The sequence below is a fragment of the Gorilla gorilla genome, chromosome 5 (genome assembly GCF_029281585.2).
Source record: "Gorilla gorilla gorilla isolate KB3781 chromosome 5, NHGRI_mGorGor1-v2.1_pri, whole genome shotgun sequence".
In the NCBI taxonomy this organism is placed as follows: domain Eukaryota; kingdom Metazoa; phylum Chordata; class Mammalia; order Primates; family Hominidae; genus Gorilla; species Gorilla gorilla.
Window position 1 is genome coordinate 92307953 of NC_073229.2, and position 21335 is coordinate 92329287.

The 21335-nt window shown below is 38.0% G+C and overlaps 1 long non-coding RNA gene across 1 annotated transcript in view; it reads left to right on the plus strand.

Moving 5' to 3' along the window:
- Positions 1-20892, plus strand: part of LOC129534095 (uncharacterized) — a 110123-nt gene extending 89231 nt beyond the window's left edge. Inside the window, exon 3 of the long non-coding RNA XR_008680518.1 lies at positions 20852-20892. This is a non-coding gene — a long non-coding RNA (uncharacterized lncRNA). The remainder of the gene's footprint in view (positions 1-20851) is intronic.
- The last annotated feature ends 443 nt before the right edge of the window (positions 20893-21335 follow it).

Here is a 21335-nt window from a genome sequence, read left to right on the forward strand (position 1 = left end):
CTCCAGGCACACTCAGTGAACCAGGTGAAGATGAAACCAAGTCAGGAGGTTGTGTCAATGAAAAGTAGTTACAATGGAGCAAAAATGAGGTCAGGTATTTAGGATACTAGAGAGAAAGGTTTTATTTTTCACAGTTGAGTGATTATATAATTTATTCAAACTGAGAAATACTTGAGAGTGAAAGAAGGCAATGGCCAAACAAGATACTGGAAAACAGGAATAAACTTTTATCACTAAGCAAACCGGGATAAATGGAAATCATGTTCACAGTAAATAAAATAAAATGTTTAAGAGACCATACAGATTGGGAGAAAATGTGTTCTAAATGGTCTAAATCTAGGTAATATTGGAAAAAAGCTAGATTATAAATAAGAGAGTAAAAACCCTGGAAGTGTCCAGTAACATCCTAAAAAAAATGGGCTGTAGGAGTTTAGATCTCAGAAGTTTAATAGATACTGTGACTCTAGTTAATGAAACAATTTAGTGTTACTGGAGTGAAGAAAGTGAGAAATTCACTGGGGTTCATAAAGTCACAGTGGTCTAAGGTTAAAGTGGGGATGTTTATTTTCCCACTCACTTTTAAATCGTTCTGGAAGATAGTGGAATTAATGGAGGAGAGAAAGTTTATAAGCCAGGGGCCATAGTCCTTAAAGAATGTGATGGAAGGAGTTTGAGAGAGGTCAGCCTGTAACAAGGATAAGGTCTGGGTGGCATGAGGCTCAATGAAGAGAGTTTTATAAGACGGCACAAGAGGTTTGGTAATGGCTATTAAGAAAATGAACACATTTGGCTGTCATTGCTTCATGCTTTTAAGTATTCAAATCACCTTTGCTCCATATTCATCTAAAAACTTTGATTATAATTTTACTTTCAGTGCCTAAGAAAGATAATTCACTGTTTGTGTTAACAATATCATCAATGTTCTATGTATCAGTTATAATCCTCATTTAAGTTTAACTTCTTCATATTTTGATTTTGATTAATTAGAGTTCATCCATAGAGGACAATCTATTCTTGCTCTGCCAGCCAAAACAAAATGTGATACCTACAAAAGCGTCACACTTTACACTTGGGGAGAAGTTTTGAGGCTCTACATCATGACACCCTGACTAACTTACATATTCATTTTAAACATCAATAGAGGTTAGAATTGAGGGCAAAGTATATTCACATTTTCTTTGCTGACATTACAAATATCTAGTTTCTTCACTGTTTGTCTATGATTTTAATAGACAAAAATTCAATTGCACATAATCCTAAGTTTTACATTTCATTTCTTTCTACTATTACTGAAAGGAGTAAATAGCTACTAGCATTTACAAAATTCCTTAACATATCCCTAGTAAGATAAGGCTTTAACAAGAGAATATTGGATGTGAAAACACTATTTTCATCTTTCCATTTATCATACATTTTTTATTATGCTGAAATTGTAGCATGGAGTAGGTAGTAGCCTTTTATGAAATCTTGGAAAACTTTGCTTGCATCAAATATTATAACACAGTGACCTGCAAGTGTAGTAATTATAATTAATTAGCCTATCCAAAATTTTCAATTAGGTTGATTATGTGAGAGTGTGGAAATTATACCAAGTTATAGCAGACCAAAAGTAACAAAAAATGTTATCTTAACTTTTAATAAACATACAAATTGTTCAAATAATTGCTATAGCAATTTTGGCATTAATATCAATTTAATTATATAAAGTGTGTTGATACTTAATACAGTAGCAGAGTAAATCTCCCCTTCATACTTGCATTGTCTCGTTTTTTCCTGAGGTAGGCTCATTCATGAGAATTTTGGTTTTCTTCTTTCTCCTCTCTTCACTCTGAGGCCTCTCAGTAGATTTAAAAATTAACTTTTTAAACTTCTCTTCTGGAAATAGCATCAAGCTTCCAAATTTCATCACATTTACATAGTCCCTCTAAATTCATTTTACAAACCCTGGCAATCTAAAATTCTTCAGAAGTAGTCAGCCACATGACTAGCAATTTATAAAGATGATACTGTATAATCTTAAATGTTAGCTAGCTTTAAATTGCATCCTCAGCAAATTTTGCTAAATATTCTTTTCAATCACATGACACAAGTTTGTTATCGAAGATTTTACCCATTGGAACACAGATTTTTACAGGGAGCTTTAAAACATCAGGGTAATAGAGTCTGACTATACAGATTTTACACGAAAATGTTCAGTGCTTTCTCAGTCATGGAAAAATACAGAACCCAAAACACACTTCAGGAATCATAGGATCACACCAGTCTGTTCTTTCATGTTAATGAGAAGTTGCAGCTGTTTGTTTGCTGATCCTTTAAATTACTGTGCTGAGTTTAAAAAAGGAGAGCATAACTTTTCCTGTAAATACAAGCTTGCACAATTTTTGACGGTATAGATATCTATAAGAGAAAGGAAAAAAGTTGATAAAAATGGTAGTACCTAAAAGGAACCCATTCAAAGAAAAAGGAAAACTTTGACATATATTCTCCAACCTGATTTAGATATGCCTCTTATTTTATTCTGCTTTCCTCCCCAAGCTTCAGATATCACAAGGCTTTCAGTCTTAATTTTCTCTTATTTCTTTTAAATACTCTTTCCCTCCAAACTCTAGATGTCTCTGTGTTGGGTTGAAGTTTTCCTTCAAACTCTAGATGTCTCTGTGTTCACTCATTCATAGAATATCACTTATGATTCTATGAGTTTTATCACTTATGATACTCTATGAGTGAACAAGCAAAGGGCAAAATAGTGGTCATTTTATTATCTCTTTGGTAAATTATGTTAATAAGTTGTTCTCTAAGTGTGAGCTTTGGACTAGTAGCACTGACATCTCCTGGGAAATAAAAATTCTGGATACCATCTCATGTGTATTGAATCAGAAATTCTGAGCACAGAGTCCGGCAGTCTATGTTTTAACGAGCCTTCCAGGTGATGCGGGTGTAAGCTAAAATTCAAAAAAACCTGTTTAAAGATATGTTACTAGTTATTGGTAGTTTAAGACATAGAAGTTCTTATTTGAAATTACAGGAAATTGTTAACAATTGTTACCTCTGGAGATAAGAATGTAAAAAGAAAGAATCATTCCCTTCCTTTACTTTTCAAATTTTCAAACAACGCACAATTAGTATTTTTATATTTATTCCATCAGGACTTGTCTATATGAGACAATGGCTCATTTTCTTGTTTGCATTTTTGTAATTTCCTACATATATAAAAATACAAGTAATAAATATTATTTTTTAAATGCACGAACTGAATTTTGCTCTTCTTGGAGCATTTCCTCATTCTAGCAATCAATCTTGCTGTATTTGTAAGTGCTTATATTGTGCCAGGAACTATGCTGACTCCCCGAGTAAGAAAACAGAAACATGAATAAGATATAATGTTTTTTGCTAAGACACTCACTCCAAAATCTACTTGAGGAGAGAAATGTAGATATTAGCAAAATTGTCCAGAGTGAGAAAACCTAAGTCCTGGTCTTCCACTCTTTGTTCGTTAAAAGTCTGCACTGAAATTTAAATGTGTTTACTTCATCAATTTTCCCAAAAGGATTTGAGTTATGTTAGACATAAACAATATTAATAAACTACAATGTCAGGACCATGGAAAGGAAGAGAAACAAAAATGCTAACCCCGTAGACTCATTATTATCATCATAATAATTATTGTTATTTTTAGATACAAGATCTTGCTCTGTCACCCAGGCTGGAGTGCAGTGGCATGGTCATAGCTCCCTGTAACCTAAACTCCTGGGGACAAGCAATCCTTCCACCTCAGTCCCCTGAATAGCTGAACTACAGGAATGAGCCACGACATCTGGTTATTTCTCAACAATTTTCTGTAGAGACAGAGTCTTGCTATGTTGCCCAGACTGGTCTCAAACTCCTGGCCTCAAGGAATCCTCCTGTGTCACCCTCCCAAAGCACTGGGATTACATATACGAGCCACTGTGCTTGGCTTAGACTTATTTTTTATGCTTTAAAAAAAACATTCCTTAAGCACCTATTTTGTGCCAAACACTATGCTATGCACTGAGGACTCATAAGATGAAATATTTATCAGTAAGGCAATTTTTTTCTAGGAGGCATGATAGACATCTAAGTCAATTTAAGAATAATTATTTTTTAAAATCCTGAGGATGAGGCTAGGTACAGTGGCTTATGCCTGCAATCTCGGCGATTCATGAGGCCAAGGTGGAAGGACTGCTTGATGCCAAGAACTCAAGACCAGCCTTGGCAACCTAGCAAGGCTCTTTCTCTACAAACAAAATGGAAAAATAGCTGGGTATGGTGGTGCATGACTTTAGTCCCAGCTACTCTGGAGGCTTTGGTGGGAGTATCGCTTGAGCCCAGGAGTTCAAGGTTACAGTGAGCTATCGTTGCTCTGCTACACTCCAACTTGTCTCAAAAAAAAAAAAAAAAAAAAAAAGGACAAAAATAAAAGTAAAATCCTGAGAATGAAATTTTAACAGAATGCAAAGATGATGAAATTTAGAGACAAAGGGAAGGAACTTTGAATTTTTCTGGGAATATGATTCTCTTTAATATCTATCTAATTAATTTTATTTTCTAGTTTTCAAAATAGTAAATCACATTAATAGATATAGAAGATAACTGTGCTTACATAATTCACAAGCAACTTCTACTGAACAGTTTTGCATATTTTTTGCTCTATTTTCCTATTTGTTTTTCTTTCATAGTTGAGTTTGTTTCATCCAAAATGTTTTATAATAATTTTTTAGTTAATGCATAATAATTTTCTAATTATTTTTTCCTGATGTCTTTTAAAATGGCTAAATAATATCATATCATAACTTCTCAATATATTTCACCACCTCATAGTTTGGACATTTTATTTCATCTTTGATATACCACCATTAAAATCCCTAAAATGATTGTCTCTGACAGGAATCCTCCTGTATATTTACATTTGTTCTCTAGATAATTTATTTGCAAGATTAAAAGGCATAAAATTTTTAAGGTTCTTGATAAATATAGTTGTGTTGCCTTATAAAATAATGCATGCTGTTAAAGAATCAATTTTTTGTTCTGTAAATCATGCCAAATAGGGAAGAAATAGTAATATCTATCTTCCAATTATAAAATGAAACAAGTGGACTAGTTATTGAGAATAAAAAAGTATTTTCTTGACCTTAACACTAGAATACATTTCTTATACTGAGAAAACTAAATAAAATATGAATTAAAAACATGAACAATGTATTTAGCAGCAGTTTTAAGGGAACTTAAGAATTAGTTCATGTGGCAACTTCAATATAACACCATTTCTACAAGGGTAAAATCAGGCATCCGGATGCCAGGAATTAAGTCCCACTTCTTCCACCAGGATATGATGTTATTTAAGAAAATTACTGAATTTCTCTAAGTCTCAGTTTCCTAATTTGTAAAGTAGGATTAACATGCATTTTTTTCAAAAGGTGTCTCAGAGGATTAAATTAAAAAGTGTGTATTATTAACTTAGCTATGAGTGCAGGCATATGAAGAACTCAATAAAGGTTAACTGTCTTGATTACTGATGGCCTTTGATAAAGGCACACATCAGGTAAAATTATTTTTCTATGTCTCAGTTTCTTTTTATAAAGAATGGTTTATATTAGCATATTTCCTAACCTCTGTGGTAGGCAGCTTCTGAAATGGCTCCCAATGAGCCCTGCCTCCTGATGTTCAATTCTTTGTATAATCCAGTGCCCTTGAGCACACCCTGGACCTAGTGACTTGCTTATAGCTAATAAAAGTGAAGCAAAAATAAAAGGTATCATTTCTGAGATTAGGTTATACAAGCCTGTGGCTTCCCTCTTCCTCATATTGTCATGTCCTCTCAGTTGCTTGCTTTGATAAAGCCATTTGCTCTATTTTGAGCTGTCTTAAGGAAAAGGCCACATGTAAAAAAACCAAAGGTAGCCTCTGAGAAATTGAGGTTCCCCCATTCAATACCCTATGAGGAATTGAGCCCTGTAGCAATCATGTCCATGACCTTGGAAGCTGATCTTGGCTGAAGTCCCAGCCAACACCTTTACTTCTGCTTCATTAAAGACCCTGAGCTAAGTCCTACTTGGATTACTGACATACAGAAATGATGAGATAATAAATATTACTGTTTTGTCAATTGAGGAAAATGATGAGATAAGTCTCAATCATTTTGGGAGGTTTATTTGCCAGTTAAAGATGCATGCCTAGGAGACAGGTCTATGCTTCTCTCTGAAGATGATTTTGAGGGCTCCAAATTTAAAAGGGAAAAGGAGGGATATTGAGAAGTACACAATTTTCGTGTAAGAAGAGGGTAGGGAAAAATAGTCATTCATGCCTTTGGCTCAAGTGAATCTGGGGTTTTTTTTGTTTTGTTTTGTTTTTTTTTTAATAAAACAAGATGGCATAGATAAATGGGGCAGAGGAAAAATGTAAGTAATCTTCCTTTTACATAAGAATACAGACAAAATGGGGAAGGAGAACAATCAGATATTCATTTGCGTCTGGTGGGCTGGGGGGTGACTGCATCTATAAAGATAAGCTATCAATTTACATTGTCATGGTGAAATTTTAATAGAAACACCTTAGAGTAAAGATCTTGCAGCTCACTAGGTATTCTCTTATGGACAAATATGGGGCAGGCATACAGATTTTCATCCTGTAGCCATTTCATTTAGGAACCAAAAAGGGGGAGGCAGTTTGCATGTCCCCAGTTCTCACCTTGACTTTTCCCTTTGGCTTAATGAGTTTGAGGTCCAAAGATTTAATTTCCTTTCACATTTCTAAACTGATAGAGTTAGGAATAATTTGTTACACAGAAATAGATAACAAATATAACTATCTCCAGCTCTAGAGTTTCATGAATACTAATGATTAAGGACAATCCTTTTGACTTTTATATTTTCTAAATTATATGTATTTGAGTGTCTGGATAAGAAGCTCTTTATTATATATTTTAAAAAGTATTTTTGGTCAAGATGGCTGACTAGAAGCAGATAGTGTGCACCATTCTCATGGAAAAGAAGCAAGCTGGCACATAAATACTGACTCTTCAAGTGGAGCATCTAAGAAACCATGTCAGGAGCCATGAAGGAAGAAAGGAGACCCACAAAGAACATAGAAGAGCAAATCTGAGTAGTCACCTACCCAGGAGCAGCAAGGAGCTGGGAGGGGCTCCCTAACTCATGGAAAGATTGAGATAGTAAGAGCACCTGGAGAGTCCACACTTCCCATAGGGACCTTTGCAATCCTGGGAATGGAAGAAACCCCTTGACCCCCTTGGGCCTCTAGACTGACACAGAGAGCTGCTTGGAGTTTTTGCAGAAGCACTGCTCAAGACCACAGGAAGCCCCACAGCCCTTGCATCCCTGAGCAGCCCAGCACCAACTGCCATAAATTCCAATAGAGACCACAGTTGTAGTTCCAGGGAGCAATCAGCTCGCCTTACTCCTTGCTAGACAAGGCTATGCTCAGCTTCCAGTGCAGCAACACTGCATCTTCTTTAACTCTGAAGACAGGAACGATGCTGAGCTTTCCCGGGAAATACCAGAACAGCAACCCTTGTGAATCCCCCTCCCCCTGCTGTGTCTAGCCAGGCAAGTCTCCCCAGCTTGGACTCCTAGCATAGCAGCCCTGCCCATGCCTGAACCCTGTGGGTGGGCGTAGTGCTGTGTTCCTGCCAGAAACACACAGATGGAAGATCATGTTACTCCCCATCCCCCACTGTGCCTAGCCAGGCAGTTCTCACCAGCTTGGGCTCCCGGCATGGTGGCTTCACCCTTGTCTGAACACTGCAGGAGGGCACAGATCCCTGTTCTCTCACTGGCTTGACTCACTGGATTGGCAGCGCCTTAGCAGAGGAGTCTCCACACTCAGAAAACTGAGAATGCTGAGATGTGTGGGCTTGTGGGCCAGTGTGGAAGCAGGGAGTGCCTCCCTCTGCAGGGCCAGCACAGGAAGGAATGTGGTCTGTCAGCTGCAGGCTCTGCCTGAGGAATTCCCCATGGCCCAGAACGTCTAACAAAGGAAATGCAGGAACGGCTCCAGTGATCAGGGGGACTCCTCCAAGGCCCAGGAATGGATATGGTCAGTGGGTCATCTCTCTCCACCACCCCCACACAGAGCCCTATAGTAAACACACTTAACTACAAAAGAGCAGCTTTTGGTGTTTTAGATATGAAGTCCTTGCCATGCCTATGTCCTGAATGGTATTGCCTAGGTTTTCTTCTAGGGTTTTTATGGTTTTAGGTCTAACACGTAAGTCTTTAATTCATCTTGAATTAATTTTTGTATAAGGTGTAAGGAAGGGATCCAGTTTCAGCTTTCTACATATGGCTAGCCAGTTTTCCCACAAAACACCAAAAGTAATGGCAACAAAAGCCAAAATTGACAAATGGGATCTAATTAAACTAAAGAGCTTCTGCACAGCAAAAGAAACTACCATCAGAGTGAACAGGCAACCTACAGAATGGGAGAAAATTTTTGCAACCTACTCATCTGACAAAGGTCTAATATCCAGAATCTACAATGAACTCAAACAAATTTACAAGAAAAAAACAAACAACCCCATCAAAAAGTGGGCAAAGGATATGAACAGACACTTCTCAAAAGAAGACATTTATGCAGCCAAAAAACATATGAAAAAATGCTCACCGTCATGGGCCATCAGAGAAATGCAAATCAAAACCACAATGAGATACCATCTCACACCAGTTAGAATGGTGATCATTAAAAAGTCTGGAAACAACAGGTGCTGGAGAGGATGTGGAGAAATAGGAACACTTTTACACTGTTGGTGGGACTGTAAACTAGTTCAACCATTGTGGAAGTCAGTGTGGCGATTCCTCAGGGATCTAGAACTAGAAATACCATTTGACCCAGCCATCCCATTACTGGGTATATACCCAAAGGACTATAAATCATGCTGCTATAAAGACACATGCACATGTATGTTTATTGCAGCACTATTCACAATAGCAAAGACTTGGAACCAACCCAAATGTCCATCAATGATAGACTGGATTAAGAAAATGTGGCACATACACACCATGGAATACTGTGCAGCCATAAAAAATGATGAGTTCATGTCCTTTGTAGGGACATGGATGAAACTGGAAACCATCATTCTCAGCAAACTATCGCAAGGACAAAAAACCAAACACTGCATGTTCTCACTCATAGGTGGGAATTGAACAATGAGAACACATGGACACAGAAAGGGGAACATCACACGCTGGGACCTGTTGTGGGGTGGGGGTAGGGGGGAGGGATAGCATTAGGAGATATACCTAATTTTAAATGACGAGTTAATGGGTGCAGCACACCAACATGGCACATGTATACATATGTAACAAACCTGCAAGTTGTGCACATGTACCCTAAAACTTAAAGTATAATAATAATAATAATAAAATGTGCTGCACCTACTTATCTCTCTTCCTCCTTCTCTGGCCATGTAAGACATGCCTGTTTCCCTTTGCCTTTGTACATGATTGTGAGTTTCCTAAGGCCTCCCTAGCCATGCTTGCTGTACAGCCTGCAGAACTGTGAGCCAATTGAACTTTTTTTTAAAAAAAAATTATCCAGTCTCAGGTAGTTCTTTATAGCAGTGCAAGAATGGACTAATATAGTTTGGCCTACGATGGGCAACAGAGATGACACTTGGGCACATTTAAAGGAATATTGTACTGCACATGGAATCTGAGGCACTCTGCTCTAGACTGTGCCACAGGCTAAGCCAGCTTCTATAAGTTCCTGCTCAAGGATCAGATCCTACTCAACGACAGGTCTGGAGAAGAACTATGGTGGAGCAATGTCAATTCATGCACAAGAACAGTCATGGGCATTATTTATATATTCTAGGGATTTGGAACATTTACTGCAATCAGCAAGAGAGTGTCACTACCACAATTCAGAAGAAAATCCTTAAGGAAGGTACGACACAGAAACAGTATGAATCTCCACTGCATATTTGTCACCAGATGACAAATATGGATAGGCAATGGAAAGAATAGCACTGGACTATAAATTTTCTTCTGTCCTACATAAAGAAAAACCTAGCAAAGGAGTATTAAAGAGGAGGGACACTTCTGATTTATATTTATGAGTTTTCAGTCAGTCCACCAAATACTTTATTTTTTCTTTCCTTTTCTTTTCTTTCTTTTCTTTTCTTTTTTTTCCTTCTTCTGAGACAGGATCTTACTCTGTCACCCAGCCTGTAGTGCAGTGGCACAATCACGGCTCACTGCAGCCTCGACCTTCCAGGACTTATGTGAGCCTTCTGCCTCAGCCTCTTGAGTAGCTGGGAGTACAGGTGTATGCCACAATTCCTGGCTATTTTTGGTGTATTTTTGTAGGTATGGGGTTTCACCATGTTGCCTAGGTTGGTTTTAAACTCCTGGGCTTGAGCAATCTGCCTGCCTCAGCCTTCTGAAGTACTGGGATTACAGGTGTGAGGCACCATACCCAACTAAATTCTTTACTGTTTTAATGCAGTTGGACTCCTTCGTATCACATCTAAGAGAACATATTGTAGCACATCAGGTGAGGAAGTGTTTGCTTTAGGCCTCCACACAGAATCACAGTCATCTGCTAAAAAGATCCATTGCATGACCCCTACCTCTACCCTTGTCCCTTCAATTTTTGTATCAGAGCCTCCTTTGTGTAAGTAGGTATTACAAGTCTCTCTCTTATGAATTTTCCATTCCCCATTCTCTTTGACCATCACTATGTTGAGTTAACTTGCACTGCTGTCAATAAACTGTCTCTGACAATATCTCACTGGTTCCACTGGTCTTCCTGAATTTCCACTGAAAAGAATGAATTCTTTTTCCCTTATCACCTTGGCATCTCAGTCCTGTGAAGTCTCCTATCTCAATCATCTAGTCCTCCATCCTACCACAGACATACACTCAAGTAATCATATTTTATGTCAAGGTTTGGCAAAGTACAGCCCACTAGCCAAATCTGGCATGCAACCTGGTCATATTTAACATGGTAATGTTAGTACCCACATTATATTTTCAATTCTCCTTCTTGGCCCACAAAGTCTAAAAGATTTATTACCTGGCCTTTTAAGTAAAAGTTGCTGACCCTACTACAGATCCTCTAGTTCCTAATAAATATAGTTTTTCCACAGTTTTAATTTCAAAAAGTCGTGCTGTGATTCACTACCTCCAAATTCTAGTTTATTTGCTCTAGAATTCTGATTTCCCAAATCCTTCCACTTCATTAAGACCATCAGTACACCGATGTTACTATTATATCAAAGTACCTCACTTACCTACTCCAAGTTACATGCTTAATAAATATTTGTTGATTGAATGAATGGAGTGGGTTTCTTTACTCCGAGTCCAAAATTCCAAATTCCCTCAGGAGTCCTGACATTCTGAGTTCTGCCTTGCCAAGTCATTCACTAATGTGTCCATTCTCATTGCTCCTTCCCTCACCCCACAGAAACATGCCTGTTCCTATTTGTTCTCCCCAGGTACTGCAATCCATGCCTAGAGTATAAACGCTAAAGAATAAGCCTATGCTACAACTAGCAGCTCTCAATTTTTGAGTAACTATTATGCATTGGGTACTTTAAACATAATCTTATTTGATCTTCTCAACAACTACATGAGATAAGTACAATTCATATTTTAGAGATGAAGAAACTAGGCCTCAAGAGGTTAATTGCTCAATTTCTCAGAGCACGTGAGTCAGTGTTCCCTCTGAGACCTTTAGAGATCCAAATCCTATATTCTTTCCACTATGCTGTGTGCTGTAAATGTCAAAGAATGACTCAAGGGATGAGCATATCAGTTAATAATGGGGATAGATTTAGAGAGGCCATGTTAAACTTGGAAAGGGGGTTACATATATTTAGGTAAAAGAGTTAAAAAGGTGATTCTCTGCCCCTGGAGTAATAGTTCCTAAAAAACTTACAGATTAGTAAGTAATTCAGCCTCACCCACCTGGCTTTTTTGTACCACTGCCCAGGAGTTCTTTTAAACACAATAAATGTGCAGGCAACTTCATTTTTTCCAAATATTACTGTATATCAAGAATCTTGCTGTGTTCTATAACCTCATAATTTTCTAGCTGGAAAAGCATGATAGTTTGATGAGAAGATCTTCCCACTGAACCACGGAGGGGCTACTTCTTGCTTTCTTCCAAAAATATAGAGGATTTGGCTTACAAAAAATGTCACTTAATATGATAATTCAGCTGAGGTTAAACTTATTTTTAATTAATGATTCAATACGTTTTCTTGCCCTCCCCTACTCAAGAGCAATTAACATAGCTCTTTCTTCTTCTAGCCTAAAGTTTTCTAATAGCGCTAACCAGTTCTAACAAAGAAATTCATATCTGAAAGAAAGAAGGCTATTTCGGTGTGTAGTTCAAAAACTATTGAGCATGACCTATAAAAGTTATTATTCATATTACTGCTCTTTTTAAGAGTCTATCTTTTTTTAAGGCTCTCTCTGCTTTTCAATGCTCTGACAGCAATCTGTCATGCCTCAACCCTCTTTAAGAGTTTCTAAATTCTCTGTAAATACCATATGCATCCTGTGACACTGACATTCTCCTGCTTTCTTGATCTTTGCCATGCCCAGTTAGATATTTAGAGTCATCGACCCAGCATCCTCACTGAGCTTCACCTGACATCTATTTCTTTGTAGCTTTAAATTGAATAGTCAAATAGTAATACATAATTTTGAAACAAATTTTTTTTCCATGTGTCCACTTCCTCAAGACATTCTTATTCAAGCCAACTTTCCCTTTTAAAATTAGAGCAACAAACTCTTTACAAACATGTAAGATACTCTCTGCAGGTGGGAGTCAGAAGAAATGAGAATGTTCTTAAAGAATCCCTTCTATTTTCTCATCCAATATTACCTGCTCTGACCTATAGCTGAGTGATGGAAATTAGAAATGATTAGCAAGTGGATATTTGTTAGAATAGATAAGGATACCTAGAAAACTATGAATATGAAACGCTTTTTTTCTTCCACTGCAGTTCATTTAAATACAAATACAGTCGTTATCATCTTTGAGGATTGTGTATTTATTAGTAATGTAAAGGAAATGAATAACATTTTACGTCTGAGTCTTCTATTTCTTTCTTTTTCCTTTTTTTATTATACTTTAAGTTCTGAGATACATGTGAAGAACATGCATGTTTGTTACATAGGTATACACGTGTCATGGTGGTTTGCTGCACCCATCAACCCATCATTTACGTTAGGTATTGCTCCTAAAGATATCCCTCCTCTAGCCCCCGAATCCCAGAAAAGCCCTGGTGTGTGATGTTTCCCTCAGTGTGTTCATGTGTTCTCATTGTTCAACTCCCATTTATGAGTGAGAACATGCGGTGTTTGGTTTTCTGTTCCTGTGTTAGTTTGCTGAGAATGATGGTTTCCAGCTTCATCCATGTCCCTGCAAAGGACATGAACTCATTCTTTTTAATGGTGGCATAGTATTCCATGGTGTATATGTACCACATTTTCTTTATCCAGTGTATTATTTATGGGCATTTGGGTTGGTTCCAAGTTTTGCTATTGTGAATAGTGCTGCAATAAACATACATGTGCCTGTGTCTTTATAGTAGAATGATTTATAATCTTTTGGGTATATATCCAGTAATGGGATTGCTGGGTCAAATGGTATTTCTGTTTCTAGATCCTTGAGGAATCGCCACACTGTCTTCCACAATGGCTGAACTAATTTACACTTCCACCAACAGTGTAAAAGCATTCCTATTTCTCCACAACTTGTCCAGCATCTGATGTTTCCTGACTTTTTAATGAAAGCCATTCTGTCATGAGACGGTATTTCATTGAGGTTTTGATTTGCATTTCTCTAATGACCAGTGATGATGAGCTTTTTTTCATATTTTTGTTGGCCACATATATGTCCTCTTTTGAGAAGTGTCTATTCATATCATTCACCTACTTTTTGATGTGATTGTTAGTTTTTGTCTGGTTAATTTGTTTAAGGTCCTTGTAGATTTTGGATGGATAGATTTTGTCAGATGGATAGATTGCAAACATTTTTCCCATTCTGTAGGTGGCCTGTACACTCTGACGATAGTTTCTTTTGCTGTGCAGAAGCTCTTTAGTTTAATTAGGTCCCATTTGCCAATTTGGGCTCTTGTTGCCATTGCTTTCATGTTTTAGTCATGAAGTATTTGCCCATGCCTTTGTCCTGAATGGTATTGTCTACGTTTCCTTCTAGGGTTTTTATGGTTTTAGGTCTTACATTTAAGTCTTTAATCCACTTTGAGTTTAATTTTTGTATAAGGTGTATGGAAGGGGCCCTGTTTCAGTTTTCTGCATATGGCTAGCCAGTTTTCCCAACACCATTTATTAAATAGGGAATCCTTTTCTCATTGCTTGTTTTGTAAGGTTTGTCAAAGATCAGATGGTTGTAGATGTGTGGTGTTATTTCTGAGGCCTCTGTTCTGTTCTATATACAGGTCTGTATATCTGTTTTGGTACCAGTATCATGCTGTTTTGGTTACTGTACCCTTGTAGTATAGTTTGAATCAGGTAGCATGATGTCTCCAACTTTGTTCTTTTTGCTTAGGATTGTCTTGAATATTTGGTTTCATATGAAATTTAAAGTAGTTTCTTTATAATTCTGTGAAGAAAGTCAATGGTAGCTTGATGGGGATAGCATTGAATCCATAAATTACTTTGCACAGTATAGCCATTTTCACAATATTGATTCTTTCTATCCATGAGCATGGAACATTTTTTATTTGTTTGTGTCCTGTCTTATTTCCTTGAGCAGTGGTTTGTAATTCTCCTTGAAGAGGTCCTTCACATCCCGTGTAAGTTGTATTCCTAGGTATTTTATTCTCTTTGTAGCAATTGTGAATGGCAGTTCACTCATGATTTGGCTTTCTGTCTATTATTGGTATATAGGAATGCTTGCAATTTTTGCACTTTGATTTTGTATCCTGAGAATTTGCTGAAGTTGCTTATCAGCTTAACGAGGTTTTGGGCTGAGACGATGTGGTTTTCAAAATATACAATCATGTCATCTGAAAACAGAGACAGTTTGACTTCCTCTCTTCCTATTTGAATACCCTTTATTTCTTTCTCTTGCCTGATTGCCCCGGCCAGAACTTCCAATACTATGTTGAATAGGATTGGTGAGAGAGGGCATCTTTTTCTTTTGCCGGTTTTCAAAGGGAATGCTTCCAGTTTTTGCCCATTGAGTATGATATTGGCTGTGTGTTTGTCATAAATAGCTTTTACTATTTTGAGATACATTTCATCAAGTAATCTCTGATGGTAGTTTGTATTTCTGTGGGAACTGTGGTGATATCCTCTTTATCATTTTTTATTGTGTCTATTTGATTCTTCTCTCTTTTCTTATTCAGTAGTCTGGCTAGTGGTCTATCTATTTTGTTAATGTTTTCAAAAAACCAACTTCTGGGTTCATTGATTTTTTAAAGTGCTTTTTGTGTCTCTATCTTCTTCAGTTCTTCTCTGATCTTAGTTATTTCTTGTCTTCTGCTAGCTTTTGAATTTCTTTTCTTGCTTCTCTAGTTCTTTGAATTGTGATGTTAGGGTGTCGATTTTAGATTTTTTTCAGCTTTCTCCTATGGGCATTTAGTGCTATTTCCCTCTAAACACTGCTTTAGCTGTGTCTCAGAGATTCTGGTACCTTTTGTCTTTGTTCTCATTGGTTTTAAAGAACTTATTTATTTCTGCCTTAATTTTATTATTTACCCTGTAGTCATTCAGTAGCAGGTTGTTCAGTTTCCATGGAGTTGTGCAGCTTTGAGTGAGTTTTTAAATCTTGAGTTCTAATTTAATTACACTGTGGTCTGAGAGACTGTTTATTATCATTTCCGTTCTTTTGCATTTGCTGAGGAGTGTTTTACTTTCAATTATGTGGTCTATTTTAGAATAAGTGCGTTGTGGTGCTGAGAAGAATGTATATTCTGTTGATTTCGGGTGGAGAGTTCTGTAGATGTCTATTAGGTCTGCTTGGTCCAGAGCTGAGTTCAAGTCCTGAATATCCTTGTTAATTTTTTGCCTCACTCATCTGTGTAATATTGAGAGTGGGGTGTTAAAGTCTCCCACTATTATTGTGTGGGAGTCTAAGTCTCTTTATAGTTCTTTAAGAACTTGCTTTATGAATCTGAGTGCTCCTATATTGGGTGCATATATATTTAGGATAGGTAGCTCTTCTTGTTGCATTGATCCCTTTACCATTGTGTAATGCCCTTCTTTGTCTTTTTAAATCTTTGTTGGTTTAAAGTCTGTTTTATCAGAGACTAGGATTGCAATTCCTGCTTTTCTTTTCTTTTTTTTTTTTTTTTTGCGTTCCATTTGCTTGGTAAATATTCCTAAAAAAAGCCTATGTGTGTCTGTGCACGTGAGATGGATCTCCTTAATACAGCACACTGATGGGTCTTGAGTCTTTATCCAATTTGCTTGTAATTGGGGCATTTAGCCTGTTTACATTTAAGGTTAATATTGTTATGTGTGAATTTGATCCTGTCGTTATGATGCTAGCTTGGTTATTTTGCAATTAGTTGATGCAGTTTCTTCATAGTGTTGATGGTCTTTACATTTTGGCATGTTTTTGCAGTGGTTGGTGCCAGTTTTGCCTTTCCATGTTTAGTGCTTCCTTCAGGAGCTCTTGTAAGGCAGGACTGGTGATAACAAAATCTCTCAGCACTTGCTTGTCTGTAAAAAAATTTATCTCTACTTCGCTTTTGGAGCTTAGTTTGGCTGAATATAAAATTCTGGGTTGAAAATTCTTTTATTTAAGAATAAATAAATTTGAATATTGACCCGCACTCACTTCTGGCTTGTAGATTTTCTGCATAGAGATCCACTGTTAGTCTAACGGGCTTCCCATTTTGGGTAACGTGACCTTTCTCACTGGCTGCCCTTAATATTTTTTTCTTCATTTCAACGTTGGTGAATCTGATAATTATGTGTCTTGGGGTTGCTCTTCTCGAGGAGTATCTTTGTGGTGTTCTTTGTATTTCCTGAATTTGAATGTTGGCCTGTCTTGCTAGGTTGGGGAAGTTCGCCTGGACAATATACTGCAGAGTGTTTTCCAACTTGGTTCCATTCTCCCCGTCACTTTAAGGTACACCAATCAAATGTAGGTTTTGTCTTTTCACATAGTCCCATATTTCTTGGAGGCTTTGTTCATTCCTTTTCATTCTTTTTTGTTTAATCTTGTCTTCATGCTTTATTTCACTAAGCTGATCTTCAATCTCTGGTATCCTTTATTCTGCTTGATGGATATGGCTATTGATGCTTGTATATTCTTCACAAAGTTCTCGTGCTGTGTTTTTCAGCTGCATCAGGTCATTTATATTCTTCCCTAAACTGGTTATTCTTGTTAGCAAATCCTCTAACCTTTTTTCAAGGTTCTTACCTTCCTTGCATTGGGTTAGAACATGCTACTTTAGCTTGGAGGAGTTTGTTATTACCCACCTCTGAAGCCTACTTTTGTCAGTTTGTTAAACTCATTCTCCATCCAGTTTTGTTTCCTTGCAGGCAAGGAGTTGTGATCCTTTGGAGAAGAGGTATTCTGGTTTTTATACTTTTCACCCTTTTTGCACTGGTTTTTCTTCATCTTTGTGGATTTATCTACCTTTGGTTATTGATGTTGGTGACCTTAGGATGAGGTTTTTATGTGGACATCCTTTTTGTTGATGTTGATGCTATTCCTTTTTGTTTGTTAGTTTTCTTTCTAACAGTCAGGCCCCTCTGCTGCCGGTCTGCTGGAGTTTGCTGGAGGTCCACTCCAGACCCTGTTTGCAAGGGTGTCACCAGTGGAGGCTGCAGAACAGCAAAGATTACTGCCTGTTTTTTCCTCTGAAAGCTTCGTCCCAGAGGGACACCTGACAGATGCCAACCAGAGCTCTCCTGTATGAGGTGTCTGTTGACCACTCCTGGGAGGTGTCTCCTAGTCAGGAGGCATGGGGGCCAGGAACCCACTTGAGGAGGCAGTCTGTTTCTTAGCAGAGCTCAAGTGCTGTGCTGGGAGATCCACTGTTCTTTTCAGAGCCAGCAGGCAGGAATGTCTAAGTCAGCTGAAGCTGTGCCCACAGCCACCCTTTTCCCCAGGTGCTCTGTCCCAGGAAAATGGGAGTTTGTTGTTGTTGTTGTTGTTGTTGTTGTTGGTTTTGAGACAGAGTTTCACTCTTGTTGCCCAGGCTGGAGTGCAATGGCATGATCTCAGCTCACTGAACCTCTGCCTACTGGGTTCAAGAGATTCCCCTGCCTCAGCCTCCTGAGTAGCTGGGATTACAGGCAACTGCCACCATGCCAAGCTAATTTTTGTATTTTTAGTAGATATGAGGTTTCACCATGTTAGCCAGTTTGGTCTCGAACTCCTGATCTCAGGTGATCCACCTGCCTCGGCCTCTCAAAGTCCTGGGATTACAGGTGTGAGCCATTGTACCCAGCTGGGAGTTTTATCTGTATGCCCCTGACTGGGGCTGCTGCCTTTCTTTCAGAGCTGCCCTGCCCAGAGAGGAGGAATCTAGAGAGGCAGTCTGGCTACAGTGGCTTTGCAAAACTGCGGTGGGCTCTGCCCAGTTCAAACTTTCTGGTGGTTTTGTTTACACTGTGAGGGGGAAAAATGTCTACTCAAGCCTCAGGAATGGCAGATACCCCTCCCCCACCAAGCTCGAGCACCCCAGGTCAACTTCAGACTGCTGTGCTGGCAGCCAGAATTTCAAGTCAGTGGATCTTAGCTTGCTGGGCTCCATAGTGATAGGATCTGCTGAGCTAGACCATTTGGCTCCCTGGATTCAGCCCCCTTTCCAGGGTAGGGAATGGTTCTGTCTTGCTGGCATTCCAGGTGCCACTGGGGGTATGAAAAAAAATAAAAATAAAAAAAACTCCTGCAGCTAGCTCGGTGTCTGCCCAAAAGGCCACCCAGTTTTGTGTTTGATATCCAGAGCCCTGGTGGTATAGGCACCTGAGGGAATCTTCTGGTCTGTGAGTTGTGAAGACCATGGGAAAAGTGTAATATCTGGGCTGGGATGCACTGTTCCTCACAGCACAGTCCCTCACAGCTTTCCATGGCTAGAAGAGGGAGTTCCCCAACCCTTTGTGCTTCCCAGGTGAGGCAATGCCCCACCCTGCTTTGGCTCACCCTCCGTGGGCTGCACCCACTTTCTAACCAGTCCCAATGAGATAAAACCCGGTACCTCAGATGGAAATGCATAAATCACCCACCTTCTGCATTGATCTCGCTGGGAGCTGCAGACCAGAGCTGTTCCTATTTGGCTATCTTGCCAGCCACCCTTGAGTCCTCTAGGAATCCCTTTTTATTATTAACATTCATTGAACATTTACAACTGTTCCAAGGACTATACTTTACATGTTTTAACTCATTTAATGCTCAAAATAACTCCATTATTGTCCCCATTTGTACAAATAAAGTACCAACTGAAGGTCAAAGAGCTTGAATAAATTGCTTTAGGTCACACAGCTAAAAAGTCTGAAATCAAATATAAATTCAGTCAATCTGACTCCAGATATTGTTTATCCATAAAAATATATACAACCTCGGAATTGTTCATTGGTACTAGACTTCTTCAAGAAAGTTTGTTGCATTTTTTTGAGAGTGAACAGAGTGCCTTCAGAAATAGCAGCCTTATTAAAATATGATTTATTTTTGTTCTTCCTAAGTCAGTGTATATGGAGTCTCTAATTGGCTGGAGACTAGTTTTCAAATTCACTGGGAAAACTTTTGTTGCTACCCAAAGATTCCTGTCCAACTTTTATGATAATCTTTCTGTTGGGCTTATTGTTTTAACTTATGGCTTTAAAATATGCAAAAATACAAGTGCATACTTCCATGCTAATATATTTTCCTGTTATATCTCCCAACCATTCCCAGAACAATGCCTGGGACAAACAAGCACTAAATACTGCCTTAATATGAAAGAGATTTTCATAGAGGAAAGAGATTTTCTGAGGCTAGTGTGGAGGTTACTTATCCCAACTTCAGCTCAATAGATATGGCAAAATGTTTACAAATTTGCATATCTATAACAATTGTAAACATGTATTTTAAAATGTATAGTTAATAAAATAATGTATAGTTAAATACATTTTATAATTAAATGGATTTTAAGTCTCACATTTTATATTGTTTGATTAGTCTGTTTTCACATTACTGATAAAGACTTACCTGAGATTGGATAATTCATAAAGAAAAAGAGGTTTAATAAACTCACAGTTCCATGTGGCTAGGGAGGCCTCACAATCATGGTGGAAGGTGAAAGGCATGTCTTACATGGCAGCAGGCAAGAGAGAATAAGAACCAAGAGAAAAGGGTTTCCTCTCATAAAACCGTAAGTTATCATGAGACTTATTCACTGTGACAAGAACAGTATGGGGGAAAGGACCCATGATTCAATTATCTCTCACTGGGCTCTTCCCACAACATGTGGGAATTATGGGAGCTACAGTTCAAGATGAGATTTGGGTGGGAACACAGCCAAACAATATCAATTCTATACTATACATCTTCGTGTTGACAATACTTAGCCTGTTCTTTTTTTCATAGAAGGTGTTTTTGTTGATGATATTGACCTGTATGATATCTTCAACCCTTTATTCATCAAGAGGATATTGAGGACAGAAGTAAAATTGCAAGGAAGTTTATTTCTCACAGCAAAAAGAAAATGTTTGTTCAATATATAGTTCAACATCCCAGACTTTATACAGTTGGCCATGAATACAAAAATGTCGTTTTGAATCTTTAAATCATTAATTGACTACAATTTGAGTCCTATGTCTTTGAAAGAAAAAAACTCACACCCAAATGAAATCATTTCATAAAAAACAAGCAAGGTAATGATTATTTTTCTTCATTTGTTCAGGTCTTCTGAAGTTCCTCAGCTCACTTGTCTCAGCAGTGTCTGTATCCTTTAGTCCTCAATTATCGATGAAAAAAGGAGGTGCCACAAAGTGGATATTACTGTGAATAAGTCTGAATTCAGGGTATAGAAACACACATGTGTGTGCACACATACACACACACAGAACCTTGGGGAACTGTTTTTATTTTGTGGAAAACATACCTAATTGCAATGTTGTTTGCTTTGCCATGTGCCATGTCCAATCATGCTCAAAGAAATCTTTCAGCTGCTCCTGGAAAGAGGGCTTGCTTATATAGTTGCTCTCTTATTGCTGCTAGCAATAAGCCCAATTTACCTTCTCAGTACATATCTCCTTTACCTATACTTGACATTTCTTTCAAAGAGACAGCCTGATCCCTTGTGTATTTGTGAGTGCTGTGTTTGTGTTTATTTGTGTTTCTGTATGTGTTTCCTTGACCTACTTTAACTCTTACGAAGATCAACA